This window comes from Mchenga conophoros, linkage group LG6, assembly GCF_057382185.1.
Source record: "Mchenga conophoros isolate Kocher_MC1m ecotype Shallow Benthic linkage group LG6, M_conophoros_male_GT1.1, whole genome shotgun sequence".
Classification (NCBI taxonomy): domain Eukaryota; kingdom Metazoa; phylum Chordata; class Actinopteri; order Cichliformes; family Cichlidae; genus Mchenga; species Mchenga conophoros.
This window is the reverse complement of record NC_140531.1, coordinates 12276078-12287105: the sequence shown is the minus strand read 5'-3', so window position 1 is coordinate 12287105 and position 11028 is coordinate 12276078. Positions and strand designations below refer to the sequence as shown.

At 36.9% G+C, this 11028-nt stretch overlaps 1 long non-coding RNA gene across 2 annotated transcripts; it reads left to right on the top strand.

Moving 5' to 3' along the window:
* The first annotated feature begins 3350 nt into the window (after positions 1 to 3350).
* LOC146572215 (uncharacterized) lies at positions 3351 to 6231 on the top strand. Of its 2 annotated transcripts, XR_014892672.1 has the most exons (5): positions 3351 to 3511; positions 3955 to 3990; positions 4363 to 4515; positions 4886 to 4973; positions 5565 to 6231. It is a non-coding gene; the product is annotated as an uncharacterized LOC146572215 (long non-coding RNA). The 2 variants fall into 2 exon arrangements; XR_014892671.1 differs by lacking the exon at positions 3351 to 3511 and having other exon boundaries at positions 3524 to 3990.
* The last annotated feature ends 4797 nt before the right edge of the window (positions 6232 to 11028 follow it).

Genomic DNA, 11028 nt, shown 5'->3' with positions numbered 1-11028 from the left:
CTGAGGCAATGCTGGAGCTATTTTTAGACGGTGTGTGTGAGTGTGAAAATGCAAATGAGTAAGCAGTGAACTGTTTAAGCCACAGCTGGTTTTACAAATACTGCTGCAAACATTGTTGAGTGTGTGTTTAAGATGCCATTTATGTTTATTAGAGGACTATAAATAAAGTTTTGAGTTGCCGTAGTGGATGTATAGTAATTGACTGAGTTTGGATGTAGATATATAAATATATTGAGTGCACTGTATATACTTAAGACTAACACATTACTTTCAGTAGTAACTTTTCTCCAGCATTAGTTGCTGGTGTGGTTTATTTTTTCAATTTCTTGTGTGTGCGGTGAGAATTAATGGAGGTTTCAATTTTTCGTTTGTTTGTTTTTGACTTGCTCTTTCTGATTATGACAAGCATGTCTAAAATACTCTTAGGAAAGTGTGTTTTGAGTTATATTCCTCAACTCTAGTCACAGTTTAAGTGTGTGAATGCGGTGACTAGAAGGTTTTGAATGATGAATAAAGGTGAGAGGTATTTCTTTGGTGATGTCAAGTAGGATGTTTTAAAGTTTGAAAGTGTTTTTAATTTGAGAGAGGCATGAGTGATGTTATAAGAGTTTGAGTTTCTTTTTCTTTCAGTTCAAGAACGCATAAGTACATACACTTGGTACACCCGTTTACTCTTTTACTTTATTAAAACAGACGGTGTATTTGAGTTTGAATTTCAGTAATTGTATGTTGATATGGTAATTTAGTTTTATGTTAGGTGAAGGAGATGTCCATCTCTGCGTCTTGCAGGATTGAAAGTGAAAGTTGAAGGTTGTGATGTGAATGCTGTGAGTACTCGATTTGAATGATTCTGTGTGATGTGTACAAAATACTAAATAATAATAACACTATGAAAGTTGATAGTAGAGTGAGTGCAAGGCGGTGTGTGAACAGAGGAAGTCTGAGAGAGAAGTGTGTGCGTAGGCAAAATGCAGAGTGTGTGCGTGAAATAAGGGAGTATTGTTTTTACATCAAGGTTTAGTAGAACTAAAGTAGAACGTCACAAACAAACAAAAGAAGGTAAAATGAAGAGAGAAAATAACTGACAAATTACATTAATGAATAGAAAACACACATACACAAAGTGCCATATGTGAAATTATTCTAGGAAGGAGTCAGAAGTGAGATAGTTTAATATAAGATGCAATGAAGGAAGCAGCTTACACTCCTTTAATTTCCAGAGCCAGTGTGTTCCCTCCCCTGCCCACTTGGGCCCCGTATCAGGCGAGTATGGAAGGCTGGATAGCCCATGACGGGTAAGATCCCACCTCGAAACCCTGGGACAACCTAAGGCAGGCACAGTCACGATTACTCGGCCTCACTCAGTCCCTGTGAGCTCAGACTCACTGGTGAGATGAAGTGAAGAAGACGGGACCTCAAGGGTAAAGCCGCTGGGCTAAGGCGGAGGGGGTAAGTGGCAAGTGGAGCCCTAACTTCTGGCTGAGGACAAGGAATGCTGTTATTTAAGGGGAAATCAAAATGAGGGTTAGTAAATTTGGGAAAGAAACTGACGGCTTAAGTGGAGAATTATGAAGGAGTCTGACACACTGCAAAAGCAACATACACAAACAGAAAATGCATTAACCTTATAAAGACAAGACAAGCTCATGATGATTATTTGCATAGAAACAGATTAAACCTGGCTTAGAACACAAAGATACGCAATGAAGATCAGTTTGCTACTTGTATGAGTGGTAGAATGGTGTGAATGGTTAATGAAATACACTTGAGTTTGAAGCTGAGGAACTCAAAAAAGTTATATGACGAAGGGAGTGAGTTATGAAAACAAACGGTGATTAAAGTAGTTTTAAAAAGAGTGACTTAGGAGTGCTCTCTCGTACTGAGTGATCAAGTAGTGATCACTGTAGAAAGAAATAAAATGATTTAATGAGTTGGGAATGTTTAAACATATGTTTCTGTTGTTACAGCAACTCATTGAGAGATGACTCAGTATGCAAATTAGTTGGAGTGAGTGGTGACTAAGGAACTTCCTGTGTGTGTGTGTGACTGAGGAAGTGACTTTCAGAAGAGGAAGCATGGCAGACAAGAGAAGTACAGATTTGGGTAGGAAATAGTTTATAGTTTAGTGATTATATGTTGTCGTAAGGGGGTTTTATGCTGAATTTAAGTATGTTAAAGGGGGTGATTTTTGTGTGCAAATTGTGTGGTTTTAATGAGACTTTCGGTGTATTGAGGAGGTGAAATTATGTGGTGGCAAGACTTGTGTGTTTAAGGTTGTTGAGGTTGTTGTGGTGATGGGTTGATTTTGTCAGTTAGGTTTGGGTTGTTGTTTTTGTTTTTAATAGAGGGAGTTTTAGGAAACATCGACATGTCTAAAATTGGGCCCATTATTTTGTAACAGTGCACTTAAAGAAAACCTGTCAGGTGATTTTGTTTTGTGTTTTGTGAGCTAACAATCAGCTCTATTTTTTCATTTCTGTTTTAAGCAGGCCTGCAACAGTGAATAACGGCGCTGAAAATTCTCGGGAAGAGCAAATATAAGGGGGCTTTCCAGATTACAATTGGCTGAGGAGAAAGCTACCTGTAGGGACTATTCATAGTCCCTGTAAAAAGGATTTTATGCGAGTCAATCCAGTCCAAAAGCATAAAGAAATATTTTCCTATGGAAAATAAAAAATGACTGAGCTCATTTTGCTGAGGGTGGAGAATCTGACGCGGGAAGCTCCACTATTAGCAAAAATATGGAGTGAATGTGTGACTGGATGAAGGTGTGGATGAATACATGTGGACAAACAATTTGTTTTTACCAGAGAAAATTTCTGTTTTGTTTTGTTGACTGGGGTTAGATTATGGGATTATAGTATATTGTTGGGAGAAGGCCAAATGTTACGGGGGAGGCATTTTCTGATATAACTCCATTAATTACCATTAATGGAGAATTGTAGAAACACATGACTGATAATTGTTCTGTGTTAAGTTTATTTGTATGACATAGATTGGATCATGAGTGGGGAAAAACTGAGCATTTTAAGTTTTGTATAGTATTGTGGATGTATAGTATTTTTGACACATGAAATGTGTCAAAAAATAAAAGGGGGAATTTAGGGTTTAAGAATTTAGGATTATTTCAGGACTTTTTGGGGTTTTTGGTCATTTGGGTATGGTAAAACTGAAACTGTTATTTTTATGTTAAGGTTAAAGGATTAAAGAACTGAATCCTGCACTGAAAAAAAGGGACTGGCCATCTCTTGGATTTATGTAAGCATCTTGCATGTATTTAACACAATTACCTCATGTTTTAAAGATAAATGTAACTATATAGTGTAAAAACTACATGATATACAGAAAGGGTGTATTAAATTGTTCATATCATGTTCAGGTGAAGTAAGTCAATAAGATAGCAACGTTAAATCTCGTGAAACCACGCGTGATTTCATCTCGCGGGCTTTGGATCGTGGTTCAAAAAAGGCATCCATCTCAGTCAAGTCGAGCAGCCAACTCTACGTTTTTGGTATGTCTTGATTTTTTGAATTCATTTTTACCATATTTCAGCCAAATGTAGTTAAACGTCTAGAGTGTCGCCATGTAACATGCTAAAAAAGAGCCGTTAGCTTATTTGCTGTTTTATCTGTTGTCAAAGAATTGGCGCTTTTTCATTTGAATTTGTCTTTGGCACAAGAGCCGTAATATCACATTAAACCTAATTATGAGGCACTCATAACATAATTTGGTTTTCTGTGTGAATAGATTTGCCAACTGACTCTTCAGTTACATTGTGTATTTACTGCACCGTGGTGTTAGTGAGATTTTGGACATTGAACAGCTTTAGCTAATATCATTAGCGGCATTATGCTAGCTTACATCCCTACCCCTCCTGCCCTCACCTGCTGTCCTTTTGTTTTTGTTTTTTTTTGCTGCACATTGAGAGACCACATCTATTCTGCATTTCACCAGGAGTCAGCTGATGGATTGTGGGTTCAAGGTGTTATGGTAAGAAAGTATATTCTATTTTCGCTTAAGGTTTCTGTAACTTAATTATAATAGGTTTTGTATAATTATTAGGTGCATGCATACACAAATAGACCACCCTATTAAAACAACTGAGAAATCCAAAATCTGCCATAGGTTTAACTTATACCTGTATGTATTGTCAGAAAGGTGATTACTGGACTCACATTAATGCACACTTGAACTAAAATGAGGTTGTAACTTGTGGGTTCTTGGGTTGCAAATCAGAAACAAACATCTTTGGATTTTTTTAATCCCATAAGACTGGAAACACAGTTTTTATTCAACAAAACATTACTGATTAACCAAGCACAGTGCCTGCTGTTATTTCAAAATTTCAAAATGTTATTTCAGATAAAATGCAGCATTCCAGTGCATCCCAACCATGCCTTTACAGTCAAGGTTTCTGACGGAGCTGAGTTTCTCTCTGACAGTCTGCTGAAAGTGTTTGCAAAGTGATCGGGGGAACAGTGCACAAAGCTAAAGGATGTAGCTGCCATGATGACAGTAAGAACTTTAAAATTCTTTAACTACAAAGTGTATATGTATTGCATTAGGTCAGTAAAAGATTTTTATGCTGCATCCATTGAAACAGTCAACTATTACCTGTGAGTACTGATTCCACTGAAAGGATGCCATTCTTTTTTGTCATGCATTTACTGGCCCACTGAGAAAAAATTATCTTTTTTAAAAAATATATGTTCTGGAAACTATATATCCATAAAGTTGATGTCAAACAGGAATTTTTGATATTGCTTTGTAGATGCTGGTGTTGCATGTTGACTGGTTTAAAAAGTCAAGTTTTTGTCTGGGATCATTTTCTTCTGTGCTACTGAAAAGTTCACAAATCTCTGTTTTCTTTGTTATAATACTTTAGGATGACATTAATGCTCAAAGGGAGTCTCATCAAAGTGCTCCGCATCTGTGTGAAAGACAATTGCAACATCTTGGTGCAGGAGTTCATGGTGAGTGTTTTATGAGTAGATTGTGGCTTTGCAACATTTAAAAATGCATTTAGTTATCCACTTGATCCTCATTGGACTGGTTAGGACCAGTAGTCCTCTTTAATAATTTGAAGTTCACATGAGGCCTAGTAGTGAACTCGGCCGCCGGCCCTTGAGGCCCCACCCCTACCCCTGTATTAGGGGTCACATCAGTGTGAAAAAACTTTAAATTTGTCATTCTAGTGAACAAAGAAAAATCCCCCCAATATTTACATTAGCTTTTGTTTGAAAAAAAAAAAAAAAAGACCAACTGACCAACAGCTAACCAAATTGTGGGGCTGAAAGTCTAAATTCTAACATCTTCTGAGTGACATAACCTGGATTTCTGATGGGCCGGTGTCTTTCTAACAAAAACTAATGTAAAGCATTTGAAATTATTATGTTTTTCACTCTCTCTTAGAAACTCTGTTAGACCATGAATGGCAGCATGGCAGGCAACTCTTTGGCTATAGCTATTTACTATGGTTTAAATTACTCTAACATTAGAACTGGTAGATTCAAAAGAGATGAGTTTAAAAGGGAATCTTAAAGAAATGTTTTGTGTTTAACCAGGACTTGACTGAGGCCACTGCACAGATTGAGAAAACCACAATGAACATCTGTCTCCAGAGATGCGCCAGGCAATGACTTTTCTGATGTTGGCATCATCATCGAGGGTATAGTAGTTCTTCAAGATCTGGATAACGTGACCTTTGCAGTAGCCATGCTGTTTGGACCTTTTTTATTCCTTCAATATGAGTTACCCATCACAGCTCTGCTACACTTTTGAGGTGATTCAATGGGTGGTAATGGAGTTGGATGCAACTCAGCTCTCAAGAAAAGCTCACAACTAAGACAAAACTGCTCCTGCAAGGAAAGCTCACTGTTATGCATGCAAGGTGATCAGCTCTAGGTGAGAGGACATTTAAATCTCACACTTGTTCTGCTGCATTTTTGAAGCTCAATTCCAGGAGCAGATCGCAGGGTTCATTTTTATATACTCTGCAACTGCCATGAGGACAAGCTGTTTTTGTTGTTGTTGTTTGTTTTTCCTTTTGCTCTGTACAAGTTCTCTGTTTGTCTGTTTGGCAGCATTTTTCAATTTCTGTTTGTATTTTTTCTTTCTTTTACTAGTGAAGAGATGTAGCGTGAACAGTTATACAGTCTAAATATCCCATATGGGTCGTGTGAAATGGTATTTTCAGTTTCATTCAGTTGAAGTAAAGAACGTTGAATATTTCTAAGTATGCTGTTTTGAACCAAGATGTCACAGTATGATCAGTGCTGTAATTTTTGACAGTCACTGTATCAATGTTATTTTTGCGTCTCTTGAATAAAGTTTTTGACCTGCAAGTGCTAATTTCTTTAGTTATTGGGGTAAAATGGGTAATGTTAATAGGAAGGTGTTTGCCAATTCAGTAACCTAATTTAATGTTAATGGAAACTAACATTTCCTCAAATTGTTTAGTTATAATTGTTGTTTAACTGAATCTTGACGTTAGAGGCCTTAAATAGAATGTTTTGTATTGTCCTGTAACATTTTTCAAAAGAAACAGTCTAATTTCTTTGCTGTGATTGATTCCAGAGAACACGGAAGAACTGACATTATTTAACTGTTGATTTATATAGATTCAGTGGAGGAGTAATGTCAGTTTAATTCTTTACCTACTGTCAATGCAGTGAAATTAGACATTTTGTTTTTAAAGGTTACTGGTGGATGCCAGCAACCATCTTGGAAGAGAACAATACAATCTGTTATAAGGCCTCCATTTGAAAATTGTGTATTTGATACTAGAATATAATAGCAAAATGTAATTTGAAGATAACATGTAGTATTTAAGTGACCAAGTAGTATTGGGTAAAAGTTATTGAATGGTGTTGGGATAAAGTGAAAAAATTGTGAAGGATTAAAATATTCCAAGAGCTCAAATTACTTCATCAAAACATGTTTAAGTCACATTTTATCAACACAAATTGCACAGGTTTATTGAACATGAATAAATTGTGTTAATTTAACTCAATTGTTTAAGTTGCTGCCAAAGCAAAACATCTGTGTGCAACAAATGTCCACCATTGAATTAAGTAAATCCAACAACATATTTTTTTCAGTGTGTTTAGAAGATACAATACCAGGGTTTTAAAGCTGTGTACAAATCTTAGAGGGAAATTGTGGGACACGTTGACAAAAAGATATCCTTTGGGGAAAATTAGTGAGGGTTGAAGGAGGAGAACAGGTTTGATTTCTTTTTGATCTTTAGAAAAAGTGGTTATAATGTAGGCTTACACAGACAGATATTACACAGAAACACACATGACAGTATTGATTCCAGGCAAAAGGCCTCAAATTCATTTAGCTTTTAACTGAACTTAAAAGAAGGACCAAAGAGGAAGGAAAGCATATATTTTGGTTAAGTCTGATGAACTAGAATTAGAAGGTATTGTTAAATTAAAAGGAGCAAATGAAATAAAAAGGCTATACCAAAAACGGGTTATAACATAGGAAATGTGAGGTTAAAATGAAGTTAACACATAGGAGTTGTTTTTAGGCAGCATTTAGCTATGATGAAATGTATACAGGAGTAATTGCTTATATGCTTAAACTTAATTGATTAAAGTGGTTGTTTTCTTTTGGAGCTTTTAGTAGAATAGGTGCTTATAATGATTTTCTTGTTAAAAAGGTGGACAGTTTGTGTAAAGGATGTTGATGATTAGATAAGGGAAAATAGAGCGAGCAACCGGACGTGAAAGCAGCGCTTTAAGAGTTTCAAGGTGATGAGTAACGTTGAAGAATATATATAAATACAAGTCAATAAGTTAAGAACATAATTAGGATCAGGCTTTTGATTAAAGAGTCCCAAATAGGATAAGTTAGGGAGATGCAGGAAAAGGTGTTTTGTTTCCTTTGCAGAAGATCTCGACGACCACAGGGAGGTCCGAGACCACCAGAGAGGGACCGAGAAAACCTAAGCTTACACATGGAGTGTTCTCGAATGGGAGCGGGTGTTTATTACTGGACCAATTGGATGACATGAGGTTGTCTGATTTGCTGAGCGAGGACGCAATGTATTGCGACCTCTGGTGTTCCAGAGGTCGAGAGAGGGCGTGTGGAGCAGGGAAATTATTTTACTGCTATTGTTAAATAATCATCATTATTACTATTGCATTAATAATATAATCTGGAGTTTATATTGCATTCAGGGGTTGAACAGTGTGTGTCTTTCAGAAAGGCTAAAAGTCACAGGCCGACAGGAAACAGGCTTGCAGAGAGTTTGCAGAAGCAGGAAGTTATTTTGAGCAGCAGGCTAAGACGAGGCTTTAACAATATAACAGATAGCTTTAAGATGGCCTTAAGATGTTTATGATGATGTTAATTTTGTATTTCAGATGCAGTTATAACTATTGTGTACACAATGCATATCTGTGCTTATTTGAGTTGATGTTCAGGTTCTTTAAAGGTCTTAAGCTTCACTGACGTGACTGTTCAGGTGATACATGCTGAGGGAAAACTAGAACATAGAAGGAATTGCAATACATGCTTACAAAACACTTATATATCAGGTCATTTTATATTAAGGTTTTAGTAGAGGTTCTTGGTTAAAACATTTATTTAGTAGAGGACATATAAATAGTCTCAGTTAGGTTGTAACACATAAGGATGAGCCTCTGTTCTGGTAAAAGGTCAGAAGTGCAACAGGTGAATTGAGAAAGAGCATTTGAGGACGAGACACAGACAGTTAGTAGGTGAAGAGGTGACACAAAGAGCATGTGAGGTCAACACACACACACACATGAGTTAGATTTATTTAGAGGAGAGATTTGTTGTCTCGGCAAGAAAGAGGAACAATTCACTTTAAGACAAGAACGGAAAGTACCAGCCATGAAAATAGAAGATGATCTTCTGGGTTAAAAGTCATTGTGGTGTTGATCTGATCTATGTATAAAATGTATCTGTGACGCATGAAGGGGCGTCAGTAAATCAAACCCTGATGCTATAAAATATCTGTTCATGCTTTGATTAAGTTGAAGACTACTTGCTGTCTGCGTACAGAGTTGTCTTCCCACACGTGTGTATTCATTAAAATCATTGTTTGACCAAGACCTTCTGGACCATGGGTGGTTTGTACTCTCCCTCCTCAATTTTGAACCTTAACATTGTTTAGCTTTACTTCCTCCCCGCGCTCATTGTGGTGTTTGTCTACAACTGTGCTAATTCATTCGGGCTGTTCTAATCAGCCTTTGTGTAGTTATATCCTTGATTCTTCCTTTTGTGTTTGTAACATCTGTTATTTCTTCATGGCATTCCTGTATCCATTTTCAGTTATTAAAAAAATGTAAATAAGTCATGCTTGATCGTTGAGATGCGGATGTCTTTTGGCTCACTCACTCTATACGTGTGCACAATTTCATCATAAGTTACTACAAAATTCCCAAGAAAATAAAAGACAGTTACGCTTAAATTCAACAAGATTAACTGAATGTGATGACTTAATATCAAAAATAAATTAAAAGCCATCCATGATATTTGATATAAAGAAAACACATTCCTCCTATGTGTGTAACTGCTCCACAAGTTTGCAGAGTTTCATCCCTAATTGCAGAAAAATTCCTGAGAAAATAAAGACAATTGCGTTCTCGTTGTGTTCTGTGGCTCCATAGTGTCGTGGTTAACACGTTTACGGGCCAAGCAACAGGTTGCTCGGCTGATTACAGCCGGAGACGGGAAAGGGAGCCTAATTCCCTTTGCAGTCACAGCAAAAACCTGATCTCTGTTTTAAGCTAGACCTAGGGACAACTAGAAGCATTTGGTCTGCAGACCTCAAAGATCTCACCGGAGTATACCAATTTAGAAGATCAGATGCAATGTTTTAAAAACAAGTGTCAAGATCTTAAAATAAATTTGAAAACTAACTGGCAGCCAGTGTAGCGAGGCAAGTATAGAGGATATGTGCTCTCGTTTGTGTGTGCCAGTCAGGAACCTTGCCGCGGGGTTTTGAACCAGCTGTAGTCGGCCAATTAATGACGAAGTAACACCATAGAGGCTGTTGTAGAAGTCAAGGCGAGATGAATTAAAGGCATTGATTGCTTTTTCAAAGTCTCTGAAACAGAGAAATGGCTTCACCTTTGCAAGTAGGCTTAGGTGAAAGAAGTCAAAAATATAGAGCTACCTGCTCTGGTGATTCTTTGATCTCAGACTTTTTATTGCTTTGACAAAATATACACTGTTAAAAAAGAAAATTAAAGTCCTGACCAGGACATCGCAGAGCTCCTGGACAGCTGTTCTATATTAATCCTCAGTATCTCTCTTGCCCCAGACAGGAAGCAGCGATGTAGTGGTTCAGTATATACAACAGTACTCACAGACGCCCACATCCAACTTGTTGGATCTCTTATTGGGGTTCAGTGTATTACAAGGCACTTTCTATTTCGTTGAGACATATTTTAGAAGGAGGGACAGACAAAGGATGTAAAACAGGTCATTATTTAGCATTTTACAAACAATTAAATCCCTGTTCAATTTAAAATACAGTGTGATATCTTACAGCTTAGTTTTTTCCCCACTGAATGTACAGATGCCCTGTAAGATTTTAACTCCCTAATGCTTAATGTTGGTAATGCTTAACATTTCCTAATGTTAAGTCTTTGGTTTCGGGGAGAAGAACATGTTAGCAGCCAGGCATGCTTATAATATTTGTGTGTTCAAAGGATTATTTTAACACAATAATTGAAGTTACAGTTATTTGGATTCTGTTTTAGACACATAACTTACTTTGTTAACCAACGATGAGGTTCTAATAATTTCAGCTCACTGTGCTGAAAAAGAAAGTTACTGCCTTTGATCTGAGACAGAACCACAGCAACAAGTTCTTTTTTCTGCAGTGCTGTGGGGAAACAATAGATTTCTGTGGATTTCCAAATAAAGAAACATGATTAACTGCTGTGTTCGTTCTTAGCGTGTTCAGTTTTGTTAGTTCTGAGTTGCTTTCGTTTAATTCCTCCCTCAGTCTTCATTTCTGCTTTATTTAGTTCATTTGTGTTT